The following is a 26,464-nucleotide window of genomic DNA, read 5'->3' on the forward strand; positions in this document are numbered from 1 at the left end:
AATTGTGGGACTGTACAAGCAATAAATGAAAGGAAAATCCTACTAACAACTAGGCTCTCCTTTCAGGGAACAGCAGGCATTGCCAAAAAAATATTTGTTCAGATGGTGCTAAATTCCATTTTTTCTAAGAGGTCAAGTACACTTTTATCCTTAGAGAAAAACAGACTTTTTTAATGCATTCCTGATATATACACTTCATATTCATCCACTATCATTCTGCACAGCAGAATTGAGAGAAACATTTTCATTAGGGGTTTCAGGATCTTTTATTACATACGATCCAAGGAACTTTTCTGCATGAGTGCACACATGTCATGTGTGATAAATCACTCTGCAAGAGATTAGAGAGACCCCACCACTACCATGTCAGTCACAAGCCCTGGTCATGGTCATGCCAAAGTGTCTTCTCATTTCCTAAGAGTTACAAATATGTCTTCATTACTCCTGGCTGCAATTCATGCACCAGGGGGATCTTCTCAATGAGCAGCATGTAAGAGGGATGTTAATAAGAGGCTAAAGGGTCTTTCTCAAAACACTTGCCTGAAATCAGACCATTTGAGAATTACAGTCCTATGTAATCAATACACATCTTCACAAGTGTGCTTTGTGTTAACAAATGTTGGCCATTTACTGCAGCCTCAACTTTGAAATTATTATTTTTATTCAGAAACAGCTGGAGTGGAATCTGGTTTGGACCAACCCAGTGCAGGACAGGGTTCACCTCCAACATAGCAGCTGCCAGATAGGAGAGCAGGGACTGCTGAGAGGGAAGCACAGATGTGTGCTGCACATGGTCATCTCATGACTCCTTCTCCCAGCCAAAAGGAGAAGGCTATAGTTGCAGGAGCAGATTTTTTCTTTAAGACGTGATAAAGAAAAGCTAATCAAGCTTGAAGGGAAAAAACCCCTTCACAATTACATCCTGGTTTTCACTCACATTTCCTAGTAATGCATACAACAATGAGCAGATCACTCTTCCAAGAAGGACCACTGTAGGGAGTGGACCAATAAAGAAGCTGCCATGGTAAGAAGTGGACTGGCTGCATTTATAGCATACTGAAGTTTATACTAGCAGCTTAATGCAAATTTCTGTCCCAAATGGTTGTACTAAAACAAATTTTACTAGGAAGGTATGAAGCATAACTGAGCTCCAGCTGCTGCTAAGGGAAACAAAATTTACTTCTACAAGAAATGCAAGTACAAGAATGAAAAACAAAGAATAATTATATTTATTTTTCCAAAAACAATAGCATTAAGGTATTTTATAAACTTATTACAGCAAGACATCTCACATTCTGAAATTTCTTCAACTTTGGAACTGAGTTGCAAAAACTTACAGATACTTCCTAATCTTAAACATAAGTATTTGCTGAATAACATGTTATTGACTTTCATTACAGAGTATCATACAAGCCTGTTGACTGCCTTAATAGAAATCTATTCCTACTGAAGCATCTTACAAATTAGGAGGGAATGACCTCATCCAGCAGTATTAAAAACTGGGATCTGAATGTAGTATATTTTATACTTAAATTAGTTTTTAAAAAGCTCAGCTGGCTGTGTGAATTAGCTAATCACACACCTGCTCTGTTTAGGTTTCAAGCTGGAAATCGGTAAACATGACTAGTTCTAAATTCAGCAGGCAAAACTGCTGAAGTACAGGGACAGTCCTGTGAGAGCAGCAGCTCAACAGGGGCTTGTCTGAGGCTGTAACACTGCTTCCACTTGCAAATTTGGATGGCTGGGGTAATACACAACAAAAGAAATCAAACTGCAACAGAAATACCTGGAAATAAGAATTTCAAGTATCTTATTGATGTAAACTGTTGATCTCAGATGACAGTTCTGTTTCTATGTTTTAATACACAGTATCTGTCTTAGTTATGTCTAAGACCATAACTAACTGGAAGGAGAATTTTCTTTGCTTTTTTTCTTTTTTGTGAGGTGATTTTTCAGACTTGACAATGCTTATCAGCCTCAAGTCAAAGACATCCTATAAATTCACACTTTAAAAAATTTAGCAAAATCCCCCAATACTTTCGAGTGCAACAGTCAGAAAACCAACATAGCACACCTTACTGTTAGATCAGGCCTCCAGGTATCTGCAAATGCAAATATGAGACATTGCTTCCTTTCCCTCAGTTCAGTGGGACTTCTCAAACACTTCCAAAAATCATACTGATATTCAAGTGGGCAAAGAATTTCAAGGCCTTATTCCTCTTTAGTGAAAGGCAGTAACTGCAATGTGTATTATTGTACTGATTCATATTAACTCTTGTGATACCTAGACACATGGAATTGGCTATTTGCCTTAGTTTTATGTTTGCTGGTCAGTCAACCAAAAAAATCAAAAAAAACCCCAAACCAAAACGAGCAGAAAAACCCAACCCACCAACCAACCAAAAACCAAAAAAACCCAACTTTCCATGGGGCAAATGTTCAAAAAATGAAACAATTTGGAACAGACTCACTATAAACAAATAATAAATTAAACACAACTTGAAAGCAGGTGAAGGGTTCTTCATGCATATTTTCTTTTCCTTTTTTCAGAAGAAAAACTACTTTCAGAATGAATAGTCTAGTGAAACAACTAAAAAAAATCTTTGCAGAAAACTTTTTTCTTTTTTTTTACTCACCAGAGTTTCACGACCATTTTCAAAAGAAAATATTTCAAGAAGGTAGTTTTCTGTAGGTTTGTTGCAATTTTTTACAAAAACATGTTCTAAAGCATAGTTAAAGCTTGTTGGTACTCACCAGCAAATTAAGCAACCTTGTAAACATGTAAAACACTACAAGAAAGAAGACTAAGTATAAGGATGTTTGTTACTATAGGCTTTCACTTGAAACATGAGGGGATTTAAACCTTTTTCTCTTCATTAGATCTGAAGAGCATGTTGCTTTTCAAATGGATCTGCAGATGAGTGCACCACCACTAAAAATTCCTGTCTGGGGATAGACAAGCTATGATAGACAAGCTGACTTAGAAAGATTGTGTTAATTTTATGCTCTTGGATGAGTAAGAGACATTTCAAGTGTTAAAGTAGAGTACCCATTAAGACCACAGCTAGGACATGATTAATTTTCCCCTTGCTGTCACCTGTGCTAGTCTGTCACCTTTCCCTCTGACCTGTTTCTCTTCTCATTTCCTCAGCACTCTGTGGACCAAATTTGTATTGGTGACATCAGTGATGCTGAGATCAGAAATTGGCTCCTTGCCTCTATTTTTCCCTTGCCATCCCTTTAATTTGCCTTTCCCTGTGCCTCTCTTCAAAGATGCTTTGCTGCAGCTCTCAGTGCTTTGCAGGTATCCTTGACTACAGCTGACATTCCCATTCTCTGGCCAGCTGGAGCAGGTCTGGATGTAATCCAGATCTAAAGCAGGTGGCTAATCAGCAAACGAGCAACTTGTTGGCACACAACAGAAGTGACTCAGTCACTACTGGGTCTCCTCTTTTCAGTCTTAAATTTGGCCAAAAAGTAGTTGTGGGTGATGCATCTTGAAGAAAGTGAATTGTGAGTCATATTGCAAAAAAATCCCGTAACTCCTCAAGCACAAAATGGCTCTTTTGGAAGTGAACAGTCACAGATACCCAGCCAGCATCCACCTACAAGGCAAACCAGCAAGGCCCAGTACTGCAGCACACTTACAGTGTGCTTTTTGGAGATGGCACCAAAATAACTTTGTAACGCAAAACTCTATCATTGGATGGATAGCCGAACTTCTATGGTATTAAAGAAAACTGCAAAGTATTTTAGCAAATCTTTAAAGATATTAATTGCACAACGATGTAACTGTTGTATGTGATTTGTAGTCTATAACCCATCTAGCTTAGGTTCTAGGAGCAAATAAAGCTCCCATGTGCACAGTGATTTGAATATGTTTACAAAGCCCTGCTTGTATTTGAAATCAAAGTACATCCTCCTACAAACACTTCCACTTTGTGAAGTTACTCAGCAAATTGTTTCAACAGTAAGTCACTATTTATTTTCACCATCTATTCTTGGATGACTTGTTTTCTAAAGAATTTTTTCTAAGAGAACCCAAATTTAAAACTGTAAGTATTTAAACCTACCTGTTAAAATTCTTGTTGACCATAGCTGTTTTACAGAATACCTTCAAAAATCCCTTTCCCTCCCATCAAATAATTAATGCTAATTATTGAGCTGAAAGAGGAAATTCACTCTGTCAACACAGATTCAACATCTTTGCCACCCAGACCACTGGTTAAAGAGTTGCCCTCTCTGTGCTGTCCTTATATCTGCCACTAATTTATTCTTTCTTTCAGGGAAATTGCATACTGTCTTTAAGCTTTCAAAGTGGGGATTATCTAGCTTGCAAGAATTTAGGTGTTTGGCCAAATTACATTTTCACCACAAGAATATAATTCCCCACAGCATAACTGTAGATGTAAGGAAACACTGGGGGAGAAAATACACCACCATGTCATATTTAGCTAGAAATTCTATCATCATGTGTTAACATGGCTCATATGCCAGGAGTACACAGTGAGAAGGTCAGTGTAAGGGATCTGAACAGGAGTATCAATACAGTCTACTCAGTTTTGCTTCCAATGCAATTTAATGCAGTTTTCTTTAAGCCAAGGTACAAAAAACCCCCAGTGAAAGCAGCATTTGTCATGAAAAGAAAATATGGTAGCTATGTGCAGCATAGTTCCATAATGTCTTGGCAGCAATTCACTTGCTGTTTTCTGAGTTAAAAATAAAAGAATTTCCAAAGAGGGACAAACTCAAATCACACATGTACATTTTCAGAAACAAAGTAGGAAAGGTTCCATCTATGACATTTCTAGTCCCATCTGCACTAACATCTTTGCCAATTCTTGAAACCAGTGCTTTGATTTTGAAGAGGGCTTCTGGCAAAGCATGACCATTAAATAAAAACTTTAATATAACTGCGCCTCCATTCTTAAACTGATGTGCAGGTTGTATGGTTTGTTGCACAGCTTGTGGTAACTATCACAATCACAGTCCTTTTAACAACAGATTTTCTACTCACAAGTGTCTACTAATAGCCAGGCTGTTTCTTGAATAAAATTACACAACAATGTAATCCTTGAAATGAATAAACTATGCCTGAAAAAAAGCACTTTCATAATGACTGAAATTTGAGGTCTCTGAAGGCGGATGGCCTTAACCCTCAATTCAGCCTCTCCACAATTGCAGAAGCATTAACCCACTTGTTTCTTAAATTGGTGTAACAATCCTTTAACCATAATGAAAAATAACAGCGTACATGAGCCATGGTAGCACGGCAAAAATGTTACTTGTTTACAATCTCTACTAAGTCTCCTTTATCCCTAAGATCATACTCTAACCAGCTACAATAATAATAGCTTCTGTGTGAAGTTGCTTATACAGGGTGTTCCAAGCACACCTATCAGATGAAACAAAGCACAGAAGTTAGTTTTGAAGTTATATGCCAGCTACCAGAAAAACCTGCAGCTGCCATGAGGAACTAACCACCAGGAACCTTCATTTCACATTCCTTGGTCTGGACTTTTTCCCATAAATTACTTTTAACTTGGTTTGTTTCTTATTCCATTATGAATTTTCTCTCACTCTTACCTTCTCGTGCTTTCTCAGTTCCTCTCTCATGTAAGAAAAAAGACATTTTTCTTCTAGGCAGACTATGTATTCCAGCAAGGAACACAGATGCAAGTAATCAGGTTGCATGTATAGTAAAAGGTAGATTTGCAAAAAACAAATAAACAAACAAAACCAGGGACAAAACCCCCACAAAACAAATAAAAACCCCAATCCACTCTAACGCACAGGAATTAGGTATAGAAATGGGTATGGAGAAGGAGCAATATTTTGGGGGGGATCCGCCATTCCTCACAGTGGCCAAAATTTTGCATGTTTAATGGGAAGCAAGGAACAGCAATGGAGGCATCACTGATGTTGATAATGGAACCTCATCTCTAGATTTGCCAGAGTAACACAGTTTCACATCCTGTCAATGTTATTCTCTGTGGATGCTGGCTATCTAGCAGTGAAACCCACAGTCTCCAGTGTATTTGGGTTACTCTTCAATAGTCCACAAGTCTCTGATAACTGGGTTGGAATGACAACTTGCTGCTATTGCCCTTACTCATGCATACGTTCCAACTCCTTCATTTAAAAACTGTATCTTGTGACAAAGACAGGTTTTGCAGTCAATGTCCCACGCAGCAAGACTAGTTAGAAGTCTGTCCAACTAGCCATTCAGTTTCTAAGTGGACAATTTCTATTTAACTTTTGGGATGGTTTGGTTGGGATGGTTTCTGAATTTAGCATTCTGTTAGTGCATTTAGGGTTAACCTTCCAGTTTGGATCTGCCCTGTGCAAGGATTTGTGCCACACCTTTCTCTGAGGGGTTCTTCTGGAAAGTCCTCCCTCTGTGCAGTGGCTTCAGAAACAGACATGCCTGAGCAATGTCTATTTACATTGCTCTGAACATAGCTCTTTCCTAGGTTCTAAAATTGGCCTGTTCAGAGTCTCACAAGTGAAAAAAAATTGCTTTTGGCCCCAGCAAAGTAGGAAGCAACTTAGAAGAGCAGACTACCTACTTTATTTGGGATAAGACAGCAATAATCAGTTGTTTCAGCAACCTATACAACCTGCAGAGTCAGTTTTACTCCCTACTTGCATAACTTTGGCTTCTGAGGAAAGGGTTAGAGGGATGCAGGGCAGCAGCAGAAGCAAACAGGATTAACAAAAGTAACAAGATTTTTTCTTCTCCTGGTTGCCCTAAGCCATGGCAGAAGTTGCAAGCTTAGTCTCTTGCAAGTCCTCCTGAACAGGCAGGGCAATGGCTGACTGCAGTGGGAGTGATGTGGGAAGAATTGCAGAAAGAGGGAAGAGACTCTCATCCATTCATTCTCTAATGATGAGAATAACTCTCATCATTACTTCAATTTTCCTGTTACAAGAACCATTATCACCTCTTGTACAAACAAGACTATTTATGATAATAAATTTCAATTAATTAATTAACAATAATGCTGCTAATAATTTTCTAATGAAAGAAAAATAGCTTGGTTGTGGTACCAGTGGTGCAGGATAATGAATGCTTTGCAAAAGACTTCTATGTGTTTCATACCTGTTTCAGTCCTTACACAACTGCATCTCCAAACCAAATTGTTGCTAGCTTGGGGGTTATTTTGTCATTATATCCCTTACATTTAGTGCTATATTAGCTTATTTTTATAACTGATTATATTTGTTTCCTTGTCCCTGGGGTTTTCCTACACAGCACTCCAGTACTTGTTTCCAGTTAACTTTTAAATGTCGCTTTATTTGGTTGCAGAGGGGGATGGTTGTCTTATTACTCTTCTCAGTCTGCTTCCATCTATCCACTCACAAATTTGTTTTCTTCCTTGTTAATTATTCTTAATGCATCCAGTCTGAGCAGAGGTTCAGTAGTTCACCAGCAGAATGCAGGTCCTCTGCATTTTTTGAAAAACTCCTGAGAAAGTTTAATACAATTATGCAGCTGTGCTGCTTACACCACACATACTAACAGTTATGAACCTAAATGTCATGAACTAAATGTACACTTGTACCCAGGCATACCACACTGATTGCCTGCTTTGCCTGACAATTTGTTCACAATACTGGGCCTGGTGAAAAGGCAGATAGCAATCAGGGGCAAAAGGTGCACAGCCATTGTCCTTAACATTATTGTTAGCACACATTAGCATGCATGAAGGCAATAGTGAAGCAGAGGATCGTACCCCTGACACACTCAAAAATCCATTTGCCCTGCTAAATAGGAAGTAAATACAATGGCCCGATAAATAATACAGGAAACAATTGACAGTATTATAAGCATTATGGACAATATAATAACAACAACATATCAACCTAGTTTCATCACTCAGAATATTAATATCAAGCCCTTTGTAACTAAGGACTGTATGTTTGCCTAGCTCATTGGCTTCCCTGGAGTAGAATCGCTCTGCTTTCCAAAGCTTCCAATCAGAGATGAGCCATTTAAATGCATCCCTTTACAATTACTGAAATTAGCAAGTGCACTAGAGTTCAACCCCTTTTAGAGAAACACCTCTCCAGTACAAATCCACAGTTGCAGTCTGGCTTATTTTCCTTGATATTTTCACTTTTTTATCCTGAACAAATTAACTCTGAGGTATTAAACTCATTTACTTTCTTCCAGATACTAATATGTTAAGAATTAGTTGCACCTTTCTCCTCATTGTTCAATATTAATATACTTCAAGTACTCTTATGTCATTTAAGACACTTTATAACACCTCTACCACTAGGTAGGTTACAAGTGATGACAACTTCTTGCCAGATTCCCACTCTCTGCTGCAGGGATTAACCTGACAGTTATTTTGCTCTATTTTGTTATTGCTCTGAGCAAGTCATTCTATACAAATTTTATGGTGGAAAAAGTCCTCATTAATTTTGCAGAAAAGTTCCAGATATTTTCAGTAATCTGTAAGTTTTCAGAAATTCAGAATGGCTGGTTAACTACGTGTGTTTTATACACTCTAGAGGAAGTAAAAAGAGGAAAATAATTTCTGTTTTGTGACAGTTGACAACAGAAATATGTGAAAACCATTGATAAGTTCTGTGTAACAGGCTTCTAACTTCTCTGAGTATCCTCTTATCAGAAACAGGTTATTGTAACACTGTTCAAAAGTAGTATCCAATTCTGCTTCTTTAGTTACAAAAAGCATTAAAATTAGAGTTTATAACCCTATTAAGAATTTTTCATTAAAATATAATTCTGATTATATTTTCTATTTTAGGAAAAGAATTGAAAAACATGAGGCTAGATACATCTATATTTGAGACAGAGGCTTTCAGACTGATAAAGGCTTTTAAAAATAAAATAAATTTTAAACAAAGGTGGACTGGAGCAGGAGCACGTCTCACATCTACACTGTATTTCACCTGAGTATTAAAGAGTGCATGGCAAAGGACACAGGACTGATAAGCATTGGAGCAAACTTCTGCAGCAGTTACACATTATTAACACACACAGACCATTCTGCCTTCTTCCAGCCAGGACAATGGAGTGTCCCATGATGAAAAGCCTCTTCAGCAGGCTGTATTTTCTCTTCATGGAAAGCACAGGGTGACTGCATGGTGGCTTCAGAAGCAGTGCCGTGCCCACACCTCAGCTATCACAGGTTAAGCTGGAACAGCACCATCTAACTTAGACCTGGTAGTTCAATCTCCACAAACATTTAAGAATCTAACAGGACAACTGCGGGAGCATGTTTTATGATTTATGGGAGAGGAAGCCTACCCAAGGGGTAGTGTCCCATTAAAATATTTTACTTCAAACTGCTAAAATTTCTGCCAGAGCTGTGGTAAGAGAAGCACTGTTTGAGCTTAGTAGACCCTTGAAGAGTTTAGTAATTTTTCAGAGGAGGTTTCTGGCATAGCTGTTGAAAATAATTTGTGCTGAGCCTTCTGCATTTATGCCCAAGTCTCCAAAAGTATAAAGAATTTCCAAGGTATGAAGACAGTATGTAATTACAGCAGTTCTGAGGACTTTCTTTGCCAGAGGCTATCTCCTAGCTGTCTCAGCTAACTTACCATTTATTCCACAAGACAAACTGGACAGTAAGGATCATTGTCACTATCCTACCCAGAGCTGTCAAGTACATGATTGCGAGTTAACTCAAGTACAGCTAGATTAAAACATCATATATTAAAGCAATGCTTTGTAACTATTCTTAAGTTTAACATATACGGGTCACTGAACAAGATGGCAAAGGCCAAACAGCCTCCAGCTCTCAGACAGCAGGCAAAGTTTCTGCAACAAAACTCTTGCAAGCTAAGCAGCAGAATTTACATGCAATAAAGTAGGAAACATGTAAAAAGGCTGAACAACTCATTGGGATTTCTAAAAGGAACACAGCTATCTTCTTAACACAGAAATGTTCATGGCTAAGCTAGACTATGTGAACTTACAATTTCATTTTTACAATTATTAATCTCTTGTATGATATCCTGTTTATGACTGGATGATTTTTGTCTGGAATCACCTGTTTTGTTGGATTAAAAGCTGCCTTCACCTATCACATTTCTTGTGAAGAATGAAGTTTTCTGTAGCATGTCAAAAATGCAGCCTGAAGCAGCATTACTTTGCTAAAATGCAATGGCTTGGCTCGTGTCACAGAATGATAGAATGGCCTGGGTTGAAACGAGACTTAAAAATTATCACCTTTCAACTCCTGCCATGGGCAGCATCACCCTTCACTACACTAGGTTGCTTAGAGTCCCATCCAAACTCACCTTGAACACTTCCATGGATGGAAAATTGACAGCTACTGTGGGCAACCTCTTCTAATGCCTCACTAGCCTCACAAGAAAGAATTTTTTCCTAGTATCTAATGTAAACCTCCTGCCTTTCAGTTGGAAACCATTCCCCCCTATCCTGTCACTACCTGTCCTGGTAAAAAGTCTCTCTACACTTTTCCTGGAGATTCCCTTCAGGTACTGGAAGGCTGCAATGAGGTCACTTCAAAGCCTTCTCTTCTCCAGGCTGAACAAACCCAATTCTCTCAGCCCTTCCTAACAGGAGAGGTAGAGCTCCATCCCCCCATCATTTTGGTGGCCTCCTCTGGAGAGCTCCAACAGTTCCCTGTCCTTCCCGTGCTGGACCCCAGAGCTGATGCAGCCCCCACTGCAGGTGGGGTCTCACCAGAGCAGAGGAGAAGAGCTTCTGCCTGCTGGCCACACTACTTTGCATACAGTCCAGGAAACCTTTGCCTTTCTGGCCTGTGTATACACATATCTGGGTCATGTCCAGCACACCCAATTTACCTTACCAGTCAAAATTAACCCAATTTATCTGAATCTCTGTGTTAAAAGTGGTGATATAAATTGCTGTGTCAGCAGATCGCTAGAAACAGTGACTAATGTAAACAACAGTTGCAGAAATTGAATGGCCTATCCTGTACACCATCCCATGATAAAGAATTTATTTTGACTTCAAGATCAGTTGTTCAAAGCTAAACAGAAGCAAACTATTCTTATACCCTAACCAGTGTGAGTACTAAATTAGAAAAAGTCTGCATATTGACAAGACCAGATGAAAACAAAACTCCACATCTTAAATTGCATACCTTCCTTCTTGAGTAGCTGTATTTCATGTTCGTGCACCTGATTTAGAAAGGAAGAAGTATAAATAGAAAATAAAAATATCTCCAGAGTCCTACTTACCTACAGCAGTTTGCAATGAGCTCATAGGGGAGCACAGACAGAACACCCTTAAGGCTTTATCTTGTCATTATTCTGCAAGCTGAGTAGCAGCAGAGATGGCTCCAATATATCCAGGTGTTTGATAGCCTCTAGAAAAACTTCCTGATCCCAAATCTGCTACTTGCCTTTGGTGCTCTGATCAAATTGAGTAACTGAGCAGATAGCAGTCACTCACCTGGGAAAACTCTGTTAGGGTACACAACAAAATTGCCCTTGCACACTGAGAACATATTTAACAAAATACTGAAACAATTCTCTCTTAGCAAACCATTTCCCTCCCCGTTTTACTGTTGTTTTTCCTTATCATCATACTCACCAGGTTGATTTTTGACAAAATACATTTTCAAGATAAGAAGGCTAATGAGACATTCCAGGGTTTGTCTCAAACGTTACACATTTCGGTAGGAGAGAATCTTAAAATATTCTGCTACTTCAAGCAGTGCACTGATTTATAAAATTTACCATTATGTTCTAATGTATTCAGCTGCTATGATCTGGAAACAGATACCAGGCTGAGAAGTTGCACACATATTCTACTGCTCAAAAATTAAAAAAAAAAAATTTAAAAAAAAAAAGTATATATATATATATAACTTGTGCCTTGCTTGTGGATTCACAATCTTGTAATCTGAAAATTAAGCACACATGAAACAGGACCCATAAAAATACTGTGAAAACAAACAGAAAAATCTCTACATTTTCTCTTCAGAGAATGAGAATTAGAGTTTCTTTTCCTGTCTGTGCCATTTTTTTTTTCCTGGTTTCCAGGACAAGAATATCCCCTTTCATATGACGAAGTTAAGTACGACAAAACCCAGATATTTAGAAAGGATGAAAGTCATGTTAACAGCAGTTAGAAACTTTTTGCCAAATTCAGCTTTACTTAGATTCAACTGTATCAAACATACTTGCATCCAGGCAAAACCAAAGTCTGAAGTTCAAGAAGAGAAGAAAGTCATAATTGGTTCTCAAACACTTAAACAGTGAGCAGTAGCCTATAAAATTAGTGGTTTTTACATAGTGTAATTCCACCTTGTAGTCATTTTGCATAACGCTGGCATAAAAAGTGCTGATGAAGGAAAAAAAATCTGGAAGAAAACATAAAGCAAATGAAAAAATAAGTAACTGTAAAAAAGGAAGGAGAAAAGTACAAAGATAAACACTTGTGAGAAAAAAGAGAGGAACACAATTCAAATTTTATTGGAGGAAAGAAAAGTGAAGGAGAAAAAGAACAAGTTATGGGAAATTCTACTAATCAAACCGTGTAGCTGTGTGTACCTGGTGTGTAGCTGTGACTTACACAGAATTTTCAGGGCAAGCCATGTTTTTCAAAGGTCCACAATATTCACTGCCTAAACTGATTTCCTTTCTAACCTAACAGCATATTCCAAATTAGAACATCTATTACATCTATGTAATATATGCCATTCTTTGAATAGTGGCTTGAGTTTTACTTGAATAAAAAACCCATTGTCCTCCATCCTTGTTCTTCTCTTGGATTAAACTGAATCATCTTAGTCCTTGTAACCATATAAGCAAAGAAATTATTTTTCCCAATGTAGTACATTCAAAGTACATTCTTTATCTATTCTGACACGGCCCTGTAATTAACATGACTCTAAAAAGGGACACCAGAATGAGTTAATAACAACAGATTTTACTTGCACCCTGTACTTAAGGGGCAAACTCACAGAATGTTTAAAGATGGGTAAATTCACATTTGCCATAGGAGCACTATTAACAACAGGAAAAACAGCAAAACAGATTCTCTAAAAATCAGGCTTCAGTTCAAAATTCTGGGTTTACTCCACTAAACAAAAGAAGTTTGACCACTTCCAGCAGGCTGTGTGACAGGCCAGGAAGAGCCAGAACTGGGAAACAAATCATCTTACTACAGGCACACAAGAAGATAAAGGGATGCCAGAACAACAACAGGTCAACACTCTGGAATGAATGCTTAATAACTAAGGACACTTCAGAGTACCAGAGAAATCCATTCTGGGCATGGTTATCTTCAACAGTCTTTTAAATTGCTTCACTAATGAGTATGTTTACAAAATCTGCAGCTGACACAAAGCCAGAGGGATTTGGTGAGCAACACAGAAGAGAGGACTGGAACTGAAATGGATGTTGAGAAATTGCAGAAGCTCAGAAACTATTAAGATAAAATTAAAAAAAATCAAGTGTATTGTGTTATTATTGTAAAAACATACACACAAAGCTGGGACTATTTTCTTGGGAAGTAAAATGGCAAAAAGAACAAAGGGAGAAAGACATAACACAGTGTGCTTGTCTTCTCCTGCAAAATATTGTATCAAACTAAACTCGTGAACTTTGGAGATTACGTAATAGGAACAGTAATGCATTATCTCTGCAAGCCAGCTCACCTTCCTCACACACCACCTTTATTCAGGAATGTATTCAGAAAGGCTCTTTCGACTGAAGATTGTCATTACACTCTATTTAGCCTTGAAAAGATCTCACTTGTATATTGTCTTTTCAACATCATGCTCACAAAAACACCTTAAGAGTATAGAGCAAGTGAAGCTACTTTGAAAGAGGCTCTATGTTTTAAATCTGTGAATATAGAGAGATGAGCATGTGTCCAGAAAAAAAAAGGCTAAAGGGAAAGGGGCATGAGTACCAAGTACATTCATAAAAACTGTATTTGAATGTAAGTTTTACTTCTAAATTAAATAGTAATTAACTTTTCCACAAGAGAAGGAAAAGCCTGAATCAGCTCCAGTTGACTTTGTTGTCATTCATACCAGGCTGAGCTACACTCCACATACAATGAAATATGGTACAGTCAGTACAGTCCTAATACCTGCCACAGAAAAACAGATGGTTAAAGAGTTAAATCCCTCCAGGATTCACCTGCTTCAGGGACAGTACTGTTCCCCTTCAGCTGACAGGCCAGCAGAAGACCACTGGATGTCACTGGCCTCCTCGCTCAAGCACGATCCCCTAGGACATGGTAGTCAGAATTTTGTCTAGACTGCTTTTGAGTACTGCAGGGAAGGAGACTCCACAACTGCTCTGGGCAGCCTGCTCCAGTGCTCAATTAGTAGAGTATTTCTGCCTCATCAGGTGGATGTTTCTATGTTCCAGTTACTGCCCATTACTCAGCATTACGAAGAAAGCTTGGCTCCATCCTTGTGACGTCCACCCATCAGATATCCAGATAGTTACACATACTGATGTGATCCTCAGTCTTCTCTTCTCCAGACAGAATAGGCCTTGTCCCTCAGCCTTTTCACATAACTGTGATGCTCTAGCCTTCACCTATGCTGCCCTACACTGGACATGCTCCAGGAACTACATGCCTCTCTTGTCCTGAGAAGCCTAGAATATATGACATATTGTTGAATTCCAGACAGCTCCTCTCTGCCCACCTCTTCAACCTGTTGAAGTCCTTCAGAAAGGCTGCACAGCTCTCTGGGGTATCAGCCACTCCTTCCAGCTTTGCTCTGTCAGTAAACTTGCTGAGGAGGCATCTGCCCCTTCATCCAGGTCACTGATGAACAAGTTAAACAATACTTGGACCAGTGCTGAACCCTTGGGGACACCACCAGAGACAGGCCTCCAATGAGACCCTGTGCCACGGATTACAACCCTCAGAGATGTGCAGTTCAAGCTCAGGAAATACGGGCTGCAGGAGTGGACAGTGAGGCTGTAGTGAGAACTGGCACCCCACTGTCCACTCATACGCCCCACACTTCCTGAGCTTGCATCTGAGAATAACACCAGAGACAATGTCAAAACCCTTGCTCCAGGTAAATATCCACTGCTCTTCCCTCTCATCTACCCAAGTACTTGTCTCAGCATGGAGGGCAATAGATTGGTTAAGCATGCTGACTACTCCTTACCATGTTTGTGTGTAGAGGTAGCCTCAGGATGAAATGTTTCATTACCTTTTCAGGGATTAAGATGAGACTGACTGGCCTGTAACTCCCTGGGATCTCCCTCTTGACTCCTTTAGAGACCAGGGCTTGCTTTCCTCCAGCATTGTGGCACCTCTCCTGACTGCCATGACCTTTCAAAGGTCTGAGAGGGCCTTGCAATGCCTGCTAGTTCCTCCAGCACTCAGAGGTGTGAAGGAACCCATCAGAGCCCATGGGCTTGTGGATGGCAAGTTCACTTCTTTATGATTTCCCTAGACACACGAAAGAACACTTTTCTCCTGTTTTGGTTTTTATCCAGAAGCCTGAGCATAAAGCCATCTTTTGGAATGTTCTGGCTTTAGCTCTTTTTCACTGGCCACCCAGGCTAAAGCAGATGGACTCTGCCAAGAACTGGCTGAAATACTAAAAAATAATCTTTTCTGCCATTCTGTTGCAGTGAGTACAGTTGTCTTGGGCAGACAATTAGTGGCAAACACAAAAATAGCACCACTAACTGTTACAGCAGGGGTTTCAAGGTGGTAATGATGAGGTTGCTGTAAACATCTGCAACTCCCTGATGGTAATGACCTCCTTTTGGTAGAAGTGTCCTTGCAAGAGTACCACTGAGTACCACATCAGTTTCTAAACAGACTTATTATGTTGGTAACATTCCTCAAATAAACAAGCTTTAGTTCCACAATAATATATCTAGCTTGTCAAAGACATACCTCTTTTTGTAGTTTTTGTAAACTTACCTAGTTTGAAAATTTTTCATGCTATTTTACAGTTAATGGTTGCATCCAAACCATTAACTCCAGTTAAGGACCCTCACCTTTTCTTCCTTTCTCTATGTTAGATAAATTAATAGGGGGAACACAAATTTATCCTATAGTGTGTGATTATTCATCATGTTAACATATTCATTATGCACAAAGCTTCGGCTACTTAAGTCTCACATAGGGAAGCCTTACTGACCCTCGCAATTAAGATTTTCATATCAGGCAGTCATAACATGAGTCCCTTGACAAAAAAAAACCCAAATAAACACGTCTCCCATCCCCTCAGTATAGATCACAATGAGATTCAATAGTACTTCATCAAAACACAAAAAAAAAAAGCCTTCAGCTTGACACCAGCAACAGACATGTTCACACTCTCGCAAAATGAAATTGACTGCTGCAACCTTACCAAATAAACATAATCATTACCTAAATATAGCTGCATCTATTCCAGAGTCAAGAGACTTTTTTCTTTTGCCTGAAAGATTAACTTTTTCTTTTTCTTCTCGGTATGCCTTCTAACAAAAAGAATGGCTTGACCTCATTTAGAATGGTTTGAGTGTTGCTGAATCCAGCAAACAGTTGAGCTGTCTTGAAAGAAAGCTTCCCCTCCATTATTTAATGTTTGTTTTCTCTTCTGCAGAGAGAAAAGGCAAACAGTCTTCAGATTTACACTGGGGAATGGAGGAGGAAAAACAAACCACAAATGCAAATGACTGCCTAATGAGAGTTTCAGTATTAAGAAAAAAAAGATAATAAAAAAGGATCTCTTTACCCCTTTCATTTCCATTAGCATAATTTTCCAAGAATGTTAACTACATTCTTTTATCTCTTAGACACCAGTTTGCAGCTTAAGACAACAGTAAAAACAAAGCTATAAATTACAAGTGGATCAAAAGATTTACATAATGACATAAGTTATTTTGTATATTAAGATTTGAATGATTCAATTTCTTTGATTTCGTTCCCAAGTAAATATTTTTCACTGACAATGGTGAACTGAAAATATAGCCTTTTAAACTTTTTTACCTTATTGATACTTAGTGTTGTCAAGGTAGCACCGATTCTTACACACTTATCTTTTGCCATTTTGGTCATTTACATAAAAAATAAGATTAAGCTAACGGTTAAACAGGAAAACTACAGGAACAGCAGTGATTAGCACTGTACTGCCAGCATCGCAGATTGGTGATTTGAACAATAAAAAGAGCTCTAAGCTAAACGCCATGTAAACAACACCTGTCACTTAAGGACCACAAGATCATTTGGTGCTCCCAGCACTGCTTCAGGTCTTTAACTAACACACCTGACCACAGCAGAGGAACCTCACGTAAACTCGGCCACCCGAGCCTCTGCAGTAGCTACTGATTTCACTTAAGTCCCTACGAACATTCTTACTCCACAGTACAAAGAGAAATTTTACTTTCAGAATGGCAAATACCGCCCACGTGACATGATCTTGAAAAACGTAACTGCTTGTGACACCAAGTACGGCAGTCTGGCTGTATTTTTTTTTTAATCTCTACAACCCGCGTTCAAGAAAAAACAAGAAGCCCTCAGACAGGCGGGCCCATTATTTTAATGAAGTACTTAGTCGCCTGTTACACGAACAGGTACAGCTTGTACAAAGCACATGAGAACTCTGCAAACCTAGGTAAACCACCTAAACCATTAAAAAAAAAAATCAACCAAAACCAAACCAAAACACCCCAAACTCGGCAACGGCACACGGAACTGGAAAGCGTACTTCCAAATCAGCTTTAAAAAACCTACTCGAACGGAAGCAAGCAAGACGAAACAAACATAAATGCTCTATTCCCCCCTCCCAATCTCGCAGAGCTCAGCCGCGGTTCTCCACCCGGGCTCGTTCTGTCCGCCGATGCCTCGGCCCTGCACCGTGAGGGGCTGCGGGCAGCCCCCGGGCGCCGCCGCTGGAGCCGGAGCCCGCCTGGCAGGCCGGTCCCGCCGGAACGTTCTCAGCAGCCTGCTCTCGTCCACGACAGCCCCCTCTGCTACCGGAGAGAAGGGACGGGGTCTCAGTTTGCCCCACCACGTTTGTTTTTGTTGTTTTTTAAAGGGAGGGAGACACCCGCCCTGGGCAAACACACACACACGGTCTCACTCCAACAGCCAGACACAGCTGATCCCAGGCCCGACAGGCTGGCTCCTCCCCGCCCCTCCAGCGGGGCAGAGGCACGGCGCAGTTCCAGCACCTTCTTCACCTCTTCCCCAAACTATTCCCGCGAGTGCCGCCCGCGCACTGCTGCCGCCTTCGTTACGGAAAGAGCTCCTGCCCCTCTCTCTCCCCGCCGCAGGGGCGAGCTGGGAGTGGCGCAGGAGCGCGGCGGCGGCCCCCGAGGGGAGCGCACGCCGCCCGCCGCCGCACGGCCGCCGCCGCCGCGGAGCGCTCGCCCTGCGCGCGGCGCCGCGGAGCGCAGCGCACCCCGCCCCGCGCGCGCCTCCACACCTCCACCCCCCCCCCCCCCCCCCACGGCCTCCCCGGTGAGCGACAGCCTCCCCGGCCAATAGAACCGCCCCTTCTACGTAAGGGGGCGGGCACTCCCCGCCCGGCGGACCAATGGCAGCAGCGCTGCCTGAGCAGTGGCGTCCGCGAAGGGGGGGCAGGAGGAGGGGCAGGAGTTTAGGAATAGGAGGGAATGGCTGTCATCAATGAAGTCATGTTCGTAATCTAGTCCGTCGCTCCGGTTCTGGACTCGGGTGACTCACTGACGGGGAAGAGGGGCGACAGTCAGCACGGCGCGCCGCCCGGGCGGAAGGTAAATACAACTTGCAACTCGGTCCAACCCCGCCGGCTCCCCGTGCCCTGCACGATCCTTTATTGTCAGCGGCTGTGCCGGCTCGCACCGTGCCCACCTTCCCTCTCTCCGTCGTCCCTCTCTCCGTCGTCCCCTTCCCCGCGCACGGCCCCGCCGGTCCCCGCCGTGCCACCTGCTTCTTCTCCCCACCTTCCCCGGCGCCCGGCCCTCCCGAATATTTATATCCCCCAGTGGGTGGAGAGAAGAAAGTTTTGATCCGGTATTATTCTGGAATAATCACGATGCGGATCTCCGGAGTGGCAGCGACAGAACCCCCACGGAGTCGCCGGTGGCTGACTCGTGAGTCAGCGGCACTCTCGGTCTTGCCGCCCAGCGAGCGTGTCACGGGCTACGGGCGAAGCGGCTGCGGGAGAAATACATCCTGGGCGAGCGACAGCCCACACGGACGGGCCGTGGGCGGCTCCGGCGCGGCTGCCGGGGGTCGCAGGGTGAAGTTCAGGCTGTCCGGAGGCGGCGGAGCGCGGTGCGGCGGGGCTGTTTCTCCGCTGTGGCACTCGCTGGCGCAGACCCAGCCGAGCGAGGGGAAGTGGGGAGGCATGGGGAGGGAGGAACATGGTGCATGGGGGAGCGGTCTCGCCTGCGAGCGGAGTAGCGGCATTCCCCGGCAGAGCCGGGGAGGCCATGATCCGGATCATCTGGCTGCCTGCCTGTCACAAACATTGCACACACCGGGGAGGGGGAAGAAGCGGGGGCTGGGACTTTAGCCCGACAGGGCTGCGGCTCCTGTTGCTTTTTGGTCTCTTGTTTATAACTGTGCAGTCACTCCTGTTGGAAAGGTGTCGCGGTTTACTTCCCAAAATAGCTTGCGTGTCGTCGCACCCCTCCCGTTTTCCCTGCAGAAATTCACCCCCCTCCTCCTCCCCACCTCCTAGCAGAGTAGCACAAAACATGCGCTTACAATTTTGGAATCGCCTGCCAAGCAAAAAAGCGTTTTATTTCCGGTGTGCGCGGAAATTTATTTTTTTTTAACCCGGCCGGGCGGGAGCGAGGATGCACACGCGCGCGGATGCTCAGGTAGCTGCGGCTCGCCTGCCCCTATGTCGAGAGAGGGGACGGCGGTGTTTGGCACCTGGAAAAGTTCTGTGCCCAGCCGGAGGCGGGGGTGGGCGGCAGAGCGCTGCTGCAGCCAGCTGCCGGGCGGGGCCGGAGGGCAGCGGAGCCCGTCCCCGGGCGGCTGCGGGGCAGAGGCGGGAGGCGGCGGCGGCGGGGGAAGAGGATAGGAGGGTGGGTGGCCTCGCTCGTCCCTCCGCCTGTGCGAGCGGCGGCGGATCAGGAAGTCACCGCCGCCACACACAGGCGCACAGACATGTTTGCTCGGTGTGACATGGTGGCGGAGGGAAGGAGAGGCGGGGAGACGGGCCCAGCCCAGTCCTGAGGCATGACCCGGCTGCTCGCCCGGCCGCCCGCCCGCCTGCCTGCGGCCGAGGTACGGGGGCCGTGCGCGGGCAGCTCCGTCAGCAGCGCACCCGCTGCTTCACGGAGGGGCGGGGGCAGGCGGCAAGCGGGGCCGCATTTCCAGGCAGGGACGTTTTTTTACAGCCTGTCGGCCGGCGAGAAAACTTTCCAGAAAGGCTGGGAGGAGAAAACAGGGCCCTGCTGGTTGTGCGCGCCCGCCCCGGCGCCTCGGCGGGGGAGGCGGCGGGCGGCCCGGCGCCGAGGCCTGCGCGCCGCCCGTCCTGCAGGGCCCGCGCAGCCGGGGCACAGCGGCGGTGCTGCCGCCGAGGCGGCGGGCGGCCCCCTCGCCCCAGGGCTCCTCGGGGCTGCCCGGGGCTCCCCGCTCTTCCGCGTGTCCGCGGTGCGTGCAGAAATGGAGTTTCTTGTGTTGTCTCCTCCCCTCTTAAATTTATAATGGTGGAACTGCAAACTGCGCACGGCTGGAAAAGTTGCAGTTCTTCTGAACTCGGTCTGAAGTTACTGTTTAACGATTGGCTTGGGTTGTTTGTTGTGTTTTGTTTTTCTACCCTGAGCGTGCGTTATGGTCAAGTACAGGGAGTAAAAGTGTCTGCAGATTACATACATCGTACCGAATTGTTTTTTTCTTAGTGTCTGCTTCTAATGTTTGCTATTCAGACTTACCGACCTTTACGTTAACGCTGTTCTTTTTAGGATGTATTTTTATGTATATTTATGTGAGTATGAATATGCAAGTAAATAACCAGCTGAAGAATTGAAGATGAAAATTTGTCGTTGATTTTTCGCTTTTTGGTTTGGTCGCGTTTTTTACTGCTTTAAGCATTCTGCATGCCTTCACAGAGGAATTGATCTGGGGTCTGTGACACTTGGCGTTGTTCCATTTGCATTCTCTCCTGTTTGGCTTTAACTTTCTGAAGTGTTAAGTGGTTTTAACCACAGCCCCTGAGACCCAAACGATAAACACTGTACCAGAATGTAATTCCTTTGGTAGTATACCAGTTGGTAGTGTACCAGCATTACTTGTTCGGGGTGGGGCAGTCTCCTCTGTGCAAGTTACTATTGTTGTGCAAATACGGGCACACTTTCTCTTTGGGAACCTAATTGCCCTATTATTGTCTCTGACTTTGTTTCTTTTGTTCTTTTGTGATTCTGAGGAAAAAGAAGTAGTGTACCAGAAGGACAGGCTTGCCTCAAGACAAGTTTTTATGTATATATATTTTTATATATATATGTATGTATCAGTAATAGAAAGCAAAAAGAATGTATGTATAGTGAGCTTTTAAATTTTAGAGTGGATCATACAGCATATGTGGACTTGCCAGAGATGAGGGTAAATCTTCATCTAAGACTTTATTTCTCTCATGACTTATATCTCAGCTGTAATACTGGTATTTCTGTGGTGTTGCATCGAACATGTGCCGAAAAAGTGTGTTCAAAGCAGTCTTAGATCTTTTTTTTTGTTCCTTTCTGAAGTAGCCTATGAACGTTTCTTGTCAATTTTGGAAAGTGCTTTCTCCAACACCTGAGGCTTGAAAATTGACAAGAGGAAAAAGTCCTTCAGCTGGCGTACTTACATTACATGTATTTGTGACAAAGGTGTGTTTGAAATTACTATCCCCGGATATATTTTCCTCAGTTTTTGTTGGAATTTTGAATTTAAGAATGTGCACAGTAGGAACTTAAAAAATGTCTACACTACCGCTCTACTGTTTTTTGTTGTTCTGATGTGTAATATTGCTGTGAACTACGAGTGAGCTTTTTCAGAAGGCAACTTCACATTCTTTGTATGATTTAGAACATTTTTGAAAATTACACATAAAAATGTCCATTACATTTCTGTGTGTTTCCTTCTGCAATCAAAGTTCTCTATGTGTAATAGGTGTTTTCTGGACCTCCATCACTTTTGGACTTTATCAGAATAGGTTGGGTTTTTTTTTCCATTCTCTAGTGGGATAGTGAGCACAACATTATGGCATAAAGATCACTTGTCATAAAATTAGCATTAGAGAAAAGCTCATGTCTTATTTCCAAGATAAAATAAAGAAGGATGAATAAGGGAAGGAATTAATTAAAGCTTTCCTAAACACACTTTGTTTGTAAATACAGTAGAATAAGAAGACTAACACTAAAAGTTGTTTTCTTTGTTTCTGACACATGTAAAGTCATTAGTTGTTAGGCATTCACGTTTTCCTGTTTGTCTCCAGTTGGCAGAGAATATTTCCTATTTATCACTTTGAGTCCCCAGTGAATCATTTAAAGGCGGGACATTGGAGAAAATGTTAAAAATAAGTTTGTTTTCTACAGAAAATAGACGTTTTTCATATATTTTTTCATTGATATTTTCCAACAAGTAACTTCTTTAATACAAGTAATTTTTAAATGTAATTTAAAACCATATTCTCCCTTCTTCCTCTTCTTCTTCCCTGTTTGATTAAAGCCAAGGCCTGCCAGTAATATGGTGCATTCCTTTCCTTCTGCTTGCATCTCTTATGTCTTTTTATTTAGAAACAAATGAGAAGACAATATTCAATAATGGTGATTAGTACCTGTAGTAAAGCTCACAGTATAAAAACTTACTCTTTAGTAGTGTCATATATTAGTTTTCTGTGGCTGAAATTTACAGTGGACTCTATATGCGTGTCAAACGTGGGATTGATCTTGGACATTGATGGCAATTAAACTTTTGACTGCAGCTATTTGCTCTCTTGTTTTCCTGAAGGCTACTGTCTTCTGCAGCAAAGCTTTCAGAAAGGATCATATGTCTGTGCTGTCGTGTCTTCACAGTAAAGTCTGGCAGCATAGCTTAGCCTAACTTGTGTGCACTCCGATTTGTGATTATGCCTTTTGACAGTCTGCAGTACTTTCAGCTCCCAGCTGTTAACAAGTCATTTTTTGCTGCTGATGTTCATTTTCCCTGAGAGGGTAGGCTGCTACCTGAGAGGGTAGCTAGAGCAGTTGAGAAAAGTAGAACTTTGTGTAAAGCTGAAACATCTATGCAGTAGGAGTAAGAATTTGTACCAGAATATTTCACGATGAGGAGTATTGACTATCATCCTAAAGTAAACTGTCTCTTCTACTACACGACTCCACAGTGAAGTTTCTGGTGTAAGCATTCCACTCGTTTTGCGAGCTCTGTGGGGATGCCTGCAACAGTTTCTGGTAGAGAGCTAGACGTGCCGCTGAAATAGTGTTGCAGAGGTTCTATTTTTCTGGCCTGGGTGTCTGAATAAGTAATTAAGGTTCAGTGTTTCTGTTCTGTGGTTTGTATTTGAAACTACAAATTCCCTTGCAGAAGGTTTTCAAGTTACACTAACATTGCATACATGTGTATGCAAAGGCAGAATCTCAGCTGTTAGTGTGTTCGGCTTCTGTTACGTGAACTAATAACTCTGGTATATCTTAATTGAAGATGTGAGTCTTCTCAGTGTTTTTTTTGTTTCATGGAAACCTGTTTATTGATAGAATTGTCATTTAATCAAATGGCAATAGTTAAATCATGATAAAAGATAATGCAGAGTGTCTTGTGAAGTTGTACAATTCAAAACACTGATTTGCTTGTAAGTATGATGTTATTTAGTGATGATGACCTGCTATCATTACTAATCAGCGCTTCTACTTTGATCATATTAATTTGATTATAGCTAGCAGATTATGCAGGATATACAAATCACTGACAGTATAATCTCGTGTTTTCTATGGTAGTATAATAGAGATAACTCCTTTAGCCTATAGTGTATCACAAGTTTACAGTTTATCTTTTCAAAGCCACCTGAATCATGACTGCAGTTGGAAATGTTTGGGGAGAAGTAGATTGTTAACTATTTCTCTGTGAAGACAAAGTTACAGTCAGTTTTTCAGTATCTCTGTGGCTGTTCTGTGGGTCCATATTTCATCAGCTCAAAGTGGTATAGCTTCCTTGCTTTCCACTACATATCCAAGGCAGGAGATGTGGCCAAACCATCCTGGCTGAGGTTCAATTTAGGTTGAGAGGAAAGGCAGAAGTTATATTGGATGCTGAAGGGAACTAGCTAGAAGAATTATAAATACTTACAGCTCCATCTGTTCTTAGACTCGGTGTGTGCCCTGTCAAAGCAGTCTGTAATCCCTGGATCTTTTTGGGTGTACAGCTGGTCTTGAATTCCAAAGTAATGCAAATGGTTTTTTACCTGCTGTGTTTTCCTTTGGGATCTGCTAATACTTCCTCATGTGAAAAAAATCCCTGCTTTTGTTACCTTTGGGTTTGTAGCAGGTTTTTACCAAAATGTGTGTAATAGAAACATTGAACTGATGGAGACCATATTGTACAGTGAATTAGTTGCATCTACAAAACTTTCTAGGTGGATATAAAATGATAGTGGAGAAACATTTACGCTTAGACTGTCATTTCAAATTGTCTACAGTGCAGATATTTACTGTCCTAAACTGTTTGATCTAGAAATAGTTGAGCAGAGATCCTGTGTCTCTCTTAATCTTCAGCTCCTGGTTTTGTGGCTCTTCTTTGTATTTGGATTTGGCTAAAGTTCCTCTGACCTACAATAAATGCCTTTTTGGTTTCTGTGTCTTAGCTCTCGTTGTGTCCAGCAGAGGTGGAGAAATTCTCTGAGACCAGAGGAAGCACCATGTGATTCACCACAACTAATTCAGTTGCCAGTAGTTCACTGGGGGCTGTTCACAAAAGAGAATTGGTCATGTTGATGAACACAGATATAAGAGGTGGTAAGGGAGTATGGTTCAGGGGAAAAAAACATCCTGTTTGAAGTCATGGGAATAGTACTACTCCAGTGAGTGTTTTGAGGAAATTGTAAGATTGAACACTTGAAAAACAGTTAAACAACGTGTAATGTGTTCAAGAATCAGGACTAAGAGCCTCATAATTTGGAACAATAAGTTGGTTTTTTTTTCATTTTACTGTAGTCTTGTAATTTGTTAGAAACATTTACTCTTTTTTTGGCTCTGCTTCTCCCTTGCTTTTTAATTCTAACAGGCACTACTCATTAAAAAGCAGTCCAAAGAAATAGGTCAACACTGACTTTTGGCAGGGAGCTGGCTTCATACTGCTTTTTTCATTGCAGGCACCAGAGTTTAGCCAAAATAATACCAATACTATCTGCATGGAACTTGGCCACCGTTGGACCTGTTGTGTTTTTGTAGATTTTTGCTTTGACTTTAATGAGACTTTCATAGGGGCCTAAATGAATTTGGTATCTAGCTTTTATGGAATTTTAATGAAAGCAGGGTGTCTAATTTCTATGGTTTTTTTTAGTACAATCTCAGACTTAATAAACTAAGCTTTTTTTGAAACATGTTAAACTATAAACTTTTTAACAGGTTTGTTCTGTGAACAGATACCTACTTGGAAGGGCCATACTGTGTTCCAGTTTAGGTCAGTGGCATTTTTTAAAATTTTGTGGACTACTGTTGCCAGAGAAAATTGCTTTGTCTCTTTATTTCCGTGACTGTCTTTAGACAGAAGTTACTTGCATTTAAGTAGTATTTTCCAATACGTTATGTTCCTTGCCATAGATTTTATAAGTTACTTTATTTTTTGTCTTGTTCTTTAGTATACAAAGTGTCTATGAATACAAATCTGATAATACCCAATTATGTGAGATGGGGTGATTGTATTTTTGGTCAAAGAAAGATGATGAATGGACTTGGTCTGGTATAAGTGATACAGACATTCAGCTCTGGTAGTTACTGTTTTTCATAGTTTGGACACTTGCTATCCTATCAAAAAGAATGCTAAATTTTTCAAATTTGCACACAGGATATGTTTAATGTATTTGTAAATGTCAGTGTAACTAATGAACCTGAGACTGGAGCTAGTTTTTATGTCAGCTGCGAGTTGAATTTGAAATAGGAGGAACAGGTGAATAGAGGGGAAGATTTTATTTTAGTGCATGGGTATAGGTAGATGTCTTCTGTGAAATAAGGTATTTTAGGATACTTATACTGATAGCACTTTTGTAATTGATTTTGTTATGGTTCTGTATACGTTTTTCTGGATGCGGGTGGTGGTGCTAGGTTTGTTTGTCTCCTTTGTTAAATGGGTTGAATTTTGCTTTTAATGCATATAGCAACTGAGCTGTGGGAGTGTCAGTCTTAGATTTTGCAATATCATGATTGATGCATGTAATGTTGTGTGGAAACGTGTTGTCCTTCATACAAAGCATAGGCCTCTTAGGGGAAGCTATGGTGTTTGCAGTTGTGAACATTTGATAACTTGATTCCTTTTGTGGTCATGTTGTGGGGTTGTAGAGGACTAATTAATGGCTTAGAGTTTTGAACTGGGAAGCTTCACAGGCTT

General features: G+C 41.6%; 1 protein-coding gene across 7 annotated transcripts in view; it reads left to right on the top strand.

Annotated features, from left to right (window-relative positions):
• The first annotated feature begins 18,536 nt into the window (after window positions 1–18,536).
• Window positions 18,537–26,464, top strand: part of SMARCA2 (SWI/SNF related, matrix associated, actin dependent regulator of chromatin, subfamily a, member 2) — a 120,179-nt gene continuing 112,251 nt past the window's right edge. For 2 of the 7 annotated variants that reach the window (XM_063423777.1, XM_063423783.1), the window contains exon 1: window positions 18,537–18,684. The gene's annotated coding sequence lies outside the window, so the exon portion shown is untranslated. Of the gene's footprint in view, window positions 18,685–18,906; window positions 19,024–19,182; window positions 19,208–19,620; window positions 19,759–19,995; window positions 20,171–20,318; window positions 20,540–26,464 lie in introns of those variants that run through there. The other 5 variants (XM_063423781.1, XM_063423782.1, XM_063423779.1 and 2 more) reach the window with 5 other exon arrangements.

This window comes from Prinia subflava, chromosome Z (assembly GCF_021018805.1).
Source record: "Prinia subflava isolate CZ2003 ecotype Zambia chromosome Z, Cam_Psub_1.2, whole genome shotgun sequence".
NCBI lineage: Eukaryota > Metazoa > Chordata > Aves > Passeriformes > Cisticolidae > Prinia > Prinia subflava.